Raw genomic sequence first — 7,723 nt, forward strand, 5'->3', positions numbered from 1 at the left:
CTCAGTGTGGTTTTGAGTTGCATCTCCATGATAGTTAGTGAGGTTGAACATTTCTTCATGTGTCTGTTGGCTGCTCAGATGTCTTCCTTTGTGAAGTGTCTGTTCATATCTTTTGCCCATTTTATAATGGGGTTGTTTGTTTTTTTCTTTTCAGCACATTTGAGTTCCTTGTAGATCCAAGATGTTAAGCCTTTGTCAGACCTGGAGTTGGCAAATACTTTTTCCCAGTCTGTAGGCTGTCTCCCTGCTCTCTTGATGGTTTCTTTGGCTTTGCAGAAGCTTGTCAGTTTAATGAGGTCCCACTTGTCTATCTTATCTCTTATGGCCTGTGGGTTTCAGGTTTCGTTCAGGAATGGGATGCCAGTTCCAATTTCCATGAGGGTATGTCCTCCATTTTCTAAGGTTCTTATGGTTTGAGGTTTTACATTTAGGTCTCTGATCCATTTGGAGTTTATTTTTGTGTATGGGGATAGATAGGGGTCCTGTTTCAATCTTCTGCATGTGGTCAGCCAGTTTTCCAGCACCATTTACTGAATAGGTTCTCCTCTCCCCAGTAATAGCCACAAAAAAAAATGAAATACCTTGGCATCTTCCTAACCACAGATGTGAAAGACCTTTACAATGAAAACTGCAAAACTCTGCTCAAAGAAATCAAAGATGACACAAACAAGTGGAAAAATATTCCTATGCTCATGAGTTGGAAGAATCAACATTGTGAAGATTCCATCTTACCTAAGGCAATCTACAGATTCAATGCAATACCCATCAAATTACCAGCAACATTCTTCTCAGACCTAGAAAAAACAACACAGGAATTCATATGGAAACACAAACGTCCAAGAATAGCCAGAACAATCCTCAGCTAAAACAACAAAGCAGCTGGTATCACATTACCAGACTTCAAACTTTACTATAAAGCTACAATCATCAAAACAGCTTGATATTGGTATAGGAACAGGCATATAGATCAATGGAATAGAATTGAGATTCCAGAAGCAAAACCTCAATTTCTCAATCAACTCATCTTCGACAAAGCCTCCACCACTTACCACTGGGGAGAGGAGAACCTATTCAGTAAATGGTGCTGGGAAAACTGGCTGACCACATGCAGAAGATTGAAACAGGACCCTTGCCTATCCCCATGCACAAATCTTAACTCCAAATGGATTAGAGACCTAAATGTAAAACCTCAAACCATAAGAACCTTAGAAAATGAGGGACATACCCTCATGGGAATCGGAACTGGCATCCAATTCCTGAACAAAACCCGAAACCCACAGGTCATAAGAAATAAGATAGCAAGTGGGACCTTATTAAACTGAAAAGCTTCTGCAAAACCAAAGAAACCATCAAGAGAGCAGGGAGACAGCCTACAGACTGGGAAAAATTATTTGCCAACACCAGGTCTGACAAAGGCTTAACATCCTGGATCTACAAGGAATTCAAACGTGCTGAAAAGAAAAAAACAAACAACCCCATTATAATATGGGCAAAAGATATGAACAGACACTTCATAAAGGAAGACATCCAAGCAGCCAACAGATACATGAACCTCACTAATTCTCAGGGAGATGCAAATCAAAGCCACACTGAGATACCACCTAACTCCAGTCAGAATGGCAATTATCAATAACTCAGCAAATACCAGTTGCTGGAGTGGGTATGGTGAAAAGGGAACACTTCTACACTGTTGGTGGGAGTGTAAACTAGTGCAACCTCTGTGGACAGCAGTGTGGCGATTCCTAAAAGCTCTAAATATCAACCTCCCATATGATCCTGCAGTCCCCCTACTGGGAATATACCCTGAAGAACTCAAATCACTCTGTCAAAAAGATACCTGCACACGAGTGTTTATCACAGCATTGTTCACAATAGTAAGAACCTGGAACCAACCATGCTGTCCATCAGAAGAGGACTGGATTAAAAAAATGTGGTACATATATGCGATAGAATACTATGCAGGCATAAAAAAGAACAAAATTATGAATTTTGCAGCAACCTGGATGGAACTAGAGTCTATAATACCGAGTGACCTCTCAGAAACAAAGATCTGAGTATCACATGTTCTCACTCATATAGCGGACCTTGATCATCCAACGTATTACCATAAGAAAATGACTGACAGTTGTGGGAAACTATGGGGTGGAGGGGAAGGGAGATGGGATTAATGGTAGTAGACATCTGTCTGGGGACAGGGAGACATCTTATCAACAAGGGTGCCTGAACAAAGCATATTTGTATACCTAACCCTTAACTGTACCCCACAATATCATAAAAATATTGATTATAAAAAAAAAGAAAAAGAAGCGTGCTCTCTGAATGGAACTCATTTGTATGTTGGGGACTTCCCGTACCACTCTGCAGGCAGGCAATGTGTTCAGGGTAAGAGGCAGTTCAAGATGCTCTATGCACGCTTTTCCTCTTTCTACAAAGTACCAGTAAAATTTCCTTACAGAGTTACAGCTCACTTAATAGAAACAGGGAAGTATCTCTTAAAATGCAAAGAATGCATTTTTCATAAATTGTCTTTCCCACGTTAGTTAAGTCCCTAGTAAGCTGCCATTCTCTAAATCCAACATTATAGTAGAGGCAATTGAGCAAGCATGCTGTACATTGTGTATACTTTGGAGACAATAGACATACTGCACTATTTAGTTATAAACTTCAGTTGACAAATAATTTTTGGAGTTTTCAGTTTATATTTTTAAAGCAAACCCATGAAGGAAGGTTAAGAGATAGTCTTGAATGCTAATCAAGTTTCACTAAAGACCTTGCATTGTACCTTCAATTTGTAGGTGTAAAGCGATTTGAGAGAAAAAAAGAAAACATTCTAGTTACATAAATTTACAATAGGAAAATGGTTATTGGAATTTACATGCTAAAAACATTTTAAATCAATGTGTTGTGTTTCCAGTCAAGAGAAGGCTGCTCAACTACCAGAAGCCAAGGGAGGAGGTGTGCAACTGAGAAAGAACTAATGTCAAAGTCACGGGCTCTGTTACCCAGAAAACCTATTCTCTTGGTACAAGCCTCACCACCTGCCTCGCCCAGGCTGCAGGCCTGACTTCCAGATTTCCAGTGCAGTTTGCAGGATAAACTCAAGAAGATCTTTTTTCTGACAGGTGGCCAATTACAAATACATCGTCCCAACACAACACTGCCTCAGCTAACACACAATTTCTGGACAGATCTGCCGAATTGTGCTGTTATCACGAGTCCAGCAGATGACAGGGGTGACTAATTATTTAAGGATAACACTTAGACAGATGAAACTACTCTCTTGAAATATGATTTTCATTTAGAATATGAAATGAGCTGCCATCTCTCCCCACCTCCAACCCACAGAGTGGCCCTTAAAGAAGTGAGGTAGTGACCGCGGGCCCTTGGCTTCTCCTGTCCTTGATGGAAATGATCTCATCAGCCAGTGTGCGCTACACCCCTATACTCCGCAGAAGCCAGGGTACTTTGCCCCGCTCTCATCACAGCTGGATTCTAGCCAAGAACAGAGCTTTCACCCAGGGGAGCGCCTCTCCCTCAGGAAATTCTCGAGCTATTGGAGGTGATATCTTAGGGCCTTAGAGCCTTGGCAGCTCCCTGCCAAGTTGATCCGTGGGGACACACCACAGAGTGTAGGGGTAGTCGCTCATTGCATTCTTGGCCTCACATCTGGAGAACTGTGGTGTTCAACGGTTTTTTACAGAATCAACTCACCTCAGAACCTTTCCTACGTGGGCTCTTTTGCCATGGAATATTACTGTGCCTGCCTCAGCACCAATCAATGTTGCTTCAAAATCTCCCATAAAAACGGTTGCTGTCTTGCTTTTTTTGAGACTCTCTTTTCTACAATCCTTGGCTCTAGAGATTTCTTTCCTTATTTGAGCCAGGGTCTTGCTTTATCACCCAAGCTTCAGCACAGTGACCTGATCATGGTTCACTTGTAACCTTGAGCTCTTGGGCTCAATCTATTCTCCAGCCTCAGTCTCAGCCTCCCAAGTAGCTGGGGCTACAGGTGCATGCCACCACAACCAGCTAATTTTTAAACTTTTGGTAGAGATGGTGGTGGGGCGAGGTTGGGGGGTTCTCACTCTGTTGCCCAGGTTGACTTTGAACTCCTGGCCTCAAGTGATCCTTCTGCCTTGGCATCTCAAAGTGCTGGGATGCATAGATGTGAGTCAAAATTTTTCTTTTTTAAATCAACAAGAAAACATACTCATTAACTGAAAGAAGCTACAAGTGTTTACAGTCCACTTTTTAGCAAAGGTAGTGGCCACCAGCTCCTGCAGAAAGACTTTATTTCTTGAGGTCTATTGTTGGTGTTAACACCCTAGCAAAGCAGAAGCTGGCTGGAACTGGAGGCCACTGACTACTGCAAACACAAAGCAAACTCTGTGTGTGTGTTCCTTGAGAATCAGGACAGGCAGTCTAATCTAGTGACCCAGCCTGGTAAAATAGAAAAGGCCTGTCTCTACAGCCTCAACCTCCTGGGCTCAGGTGATCCTCCCATCTCAGTCTCTTGAGCATCTGGGTCTACAGGCGTGCACCACCACACCTGTCTAGTCTTTTAATATTTTGTAGAGATGAGGTCTTGCTGTATTGCCTAGGCTGTTCTTGAACACCTGGACTCCAGCCAGCCTCCCACCTCAGCCACCCAAAGTGCTGAAATGACAGGTGTGAGCCACCGCACTTGGCCTTCTACAAAAAAATTGAAAAGCAAACATTTAGCCAATGTGGCAACACACACCTCTAGCCCTAGCTACTTGGAAGGTTGAGGCAGGGGTCACCTGAGCCCAGGAGTCGAGGCTGCAGTGAGTTACAATTGCCCGCTGCACTCCAGCCTGGGCAACAAACAGAGACCTTATCTCAAAAGCATAAATAAACCAATCTGGTGACTGGGTATGAGTTATGATCGGCAACCTTGGCCAAACCATTTTACTTCTCCAAGCTTCCAACGTCCAGCTGGAAGCCTGGGTGCCCAGCCCACCACTGAAGGTCGCCTGAGCTTTGAAAGAAATGAGGGTGATGAAGCTCTTGCCACACACAGGACTGGGCACTCACAACCGGAAGGGACTTGAACTAGGCCTGGGGTGGCGACAGCTTCCAGGCTCACCTGGGCAGTGGACTGGTCCATGTAGTACTGCAGGTACGCCACCTCCTCCTCCTATGGGTGCGGTTCCTGCTGTGGACATGGGGGTGAGTGGGGGGAGCGCCCTGCCCAGCAAGCAGACGCCAGAGCCCCTGGGTGCTGAAGCCCTTTATGAGCCCGCCCAGGAGGCCCATCCACGCCCTGCAGGTGGGCTGGGGTGGCCAGAACGGGACCCTCCCTGGGTACTCATGCTGGGAAGCACCTGGGCTGCGTTTCCTTCCTTCAAATTCTGCCACTGTTTCCTGAAGGAGAGAAAGTCTCCCAGCAAGTTGCATGAAGAGTGAGTGTGAGGGACAGTGTGAAAATAGGGATCCACATTAAAAAAATTTATTTTTATTCTTTCATTTATGGGGGGGTGGATCTTGCTCTGTTGTCCAGGCTGGTCTTGAACTCCTGTCCTCAAGTGACCCTCGAACCCTCAGCCTCCCAAAGTGCTGGGATTACAGGAATGAGCCCTGCACTGACAGGATTTTTTAAAGGGAATTTTTTCCCTCTTTTTCTGAGCAGAGAAAGTGGAATTGGAGGTACCTTATCCAGTCAGGTGTAGTATTTTTATGTTATCATTACTTCTCACCTTCAAATACCAGGTGTTTTTTTTTCTTCCTCCTCCCAGGTGTTTTTCTTTCATCACAGATAATTCCATCTAAAGCCACATACAAAAGTATGGGCTGAGACAGCCCATGAAGATAATGCAAAACCAAATATTCAGAGAGGTTTTTTCTTGCTTGAAATCATTATTTTAATTTTCTAAATTAATTTTTTATTGCTGTAGGTCGATACTGGGGTGACTGTGAGCTTGCCACTGCACTCCAGCCTGGGTGACAGAGTGAGACTCCAACTCAAAAACAAAACAAAAAAATTAGCTGGGCATGGTGGTGCGTGCCTATAGTTCTAGCTACTTGGAAGACTGAGGTGGAAGGATAACCTGAGCCAGCAGTTCGAGGCTGCAGTGGCCATGAGCGTGTCACTACACTTCAGTCTGGGCAAAACAGTGAGACTCCAACTTAAAAAAAAATGTATATATATATATTCATCAATAGCTAGATGACAATAGTGTGAGAGCATAGTTATGACTCCTAGTTCAGTTCTCCTTCTAATAACTTATTGCTTTGAGATTAAGTTTTATTTTGTTTTTAGTTGGAGTGGCTGTTAGTGGGTGCGTTTGCAGGCCAATTAGCTCTTTGGATGTTTTACCATGTCATTTTCTTATGGCTAACTAGATTATTTAATTTTTGCTAGAATGGAACCCTATGATGACTGAAGTAATATAGAAGAGAAAATTGAGAAGGTGAGACCACTTTTGAAGGGAGAAATTTAACTTTTCTTATTTTGTAATATGCAGTGTTTGCTCAATCAATGGGAATCTTCTATTTGCCATTTCTTTTTGCAATACTTTTACTAGTTTTTCTTACTTGCAATAGGTGATATATATATATATATATATATAAAGAGATCAATAGGGTGCCTCTAAAATACTTGAATATAATGGAAAAATTAACTTAGAATTTATAAGATTAAGCATATGCAAAAGCATTTTAAAGTATGATTAATTAAAATCCTTCATCTCAGCACAAAAAGTTCTGCTTGCTTGCAACTTAATTAGTGGTATTAATTTATCGAAATACAATATATTTTTTTTAATTAATCAGTATTTTTATTATACTTTTGTGGGGTACAGTTAAGGGTTAGGTGTACAATTACGTTTCATTCAGACACCCTGTTGATAAGAGGTGTTTTCCCAGCCCCAGACAGATATTTGCTACTGTTAATCCCCTCCCCCTCCCCCCCATAGTTTCCCAGTACCGTCAGTCATTTTCTTATAGTATTACATTGGATGTTCAAGGTCCATTATATGAGTGAGAACATGTGATATTCGGATCTTTGTTTCTGTGAGAGGTCACTCAGTATTATAGACTCTAGTTCCATCCAGGTTGCTGCGAAATTCATGATTTTGTTCTTTTTTATGACTGCGTAGTATTCCATTGTGTATATGTACCACATTTTTTTAATCCAGTCCTCTTTTGATGGGCAGCATGGTTGTTTCCAGGTTCTTGCTATTGTGAACAATACTGCGATAAACATACGCGTGCAGGTATCTTTTTTATAGAGTGATTTGTGTTCTTCAGGGTATATTCCCAGTAGGGGGATCGCAGGGTCATATGGAAGGTCGATTTTTAGAGCTTTTAGGAATCGCCACACTGCTTTCCACAGAGGTTGCGCTAGTTTACACTCCCACCAACAGTGTAGAAGTGTTCCCTTTTCACCACACCCTCTCCAGCAGCTGTTATTTTTTGAGTTGTTGATAATTGCCATTCTGACTGGAGTTAGGTGGTATCTCAGTGTGGTTTTGATTTGCATCTCCCTGATGATTAGTGAGGTTGAACATTTCTTCATGTGTTTGTTGGCTTCTCGAATGTCTTCTTTTGTGAAGTGTCTGTTCATATCTTTTGCCCATTTTATAATGGAGTTGTTTGTTTTCTTCTTTTCAGTACGTTTCAGTTCCTTGTAGATCCAGGATGTTAAGCCTTTGTCAGACCTAGAGTTGGCAAAGACTTTTTCCCAGTCTGTAGGCTGTCTTCC

At 42.4% G+C, this 7,723-nt stretch overlaps 1 pseudogene; it reads right to left on the minus strand.

Annotated features, from left to right (window-relative positions):
• Positions 1–5,128, minus strand: part of LOC103269646 — a 30,988-nt pseudogene extending 25,860 nt beyond the window's left edge.
• Between the last annotated feature and the right edge of the window lie 2,595 nt (positions 5,129–7,723).

This window comes from Carlito syrichta, unplaced genomic scaffold (assembly GCF_000164805.1).
Source record: "Carlito syrichta isolate Samal-C Ts95f unplaced genomic scaffold, Tarsius_syrichta-2.0.1 Scaffold309408, whole genome shotgun sequence".
NCBI lineage: Eukaryota > Metazoa > Chordata > Mammalia > Primates > Tarsiidae > Carlito > Carlito syrichta.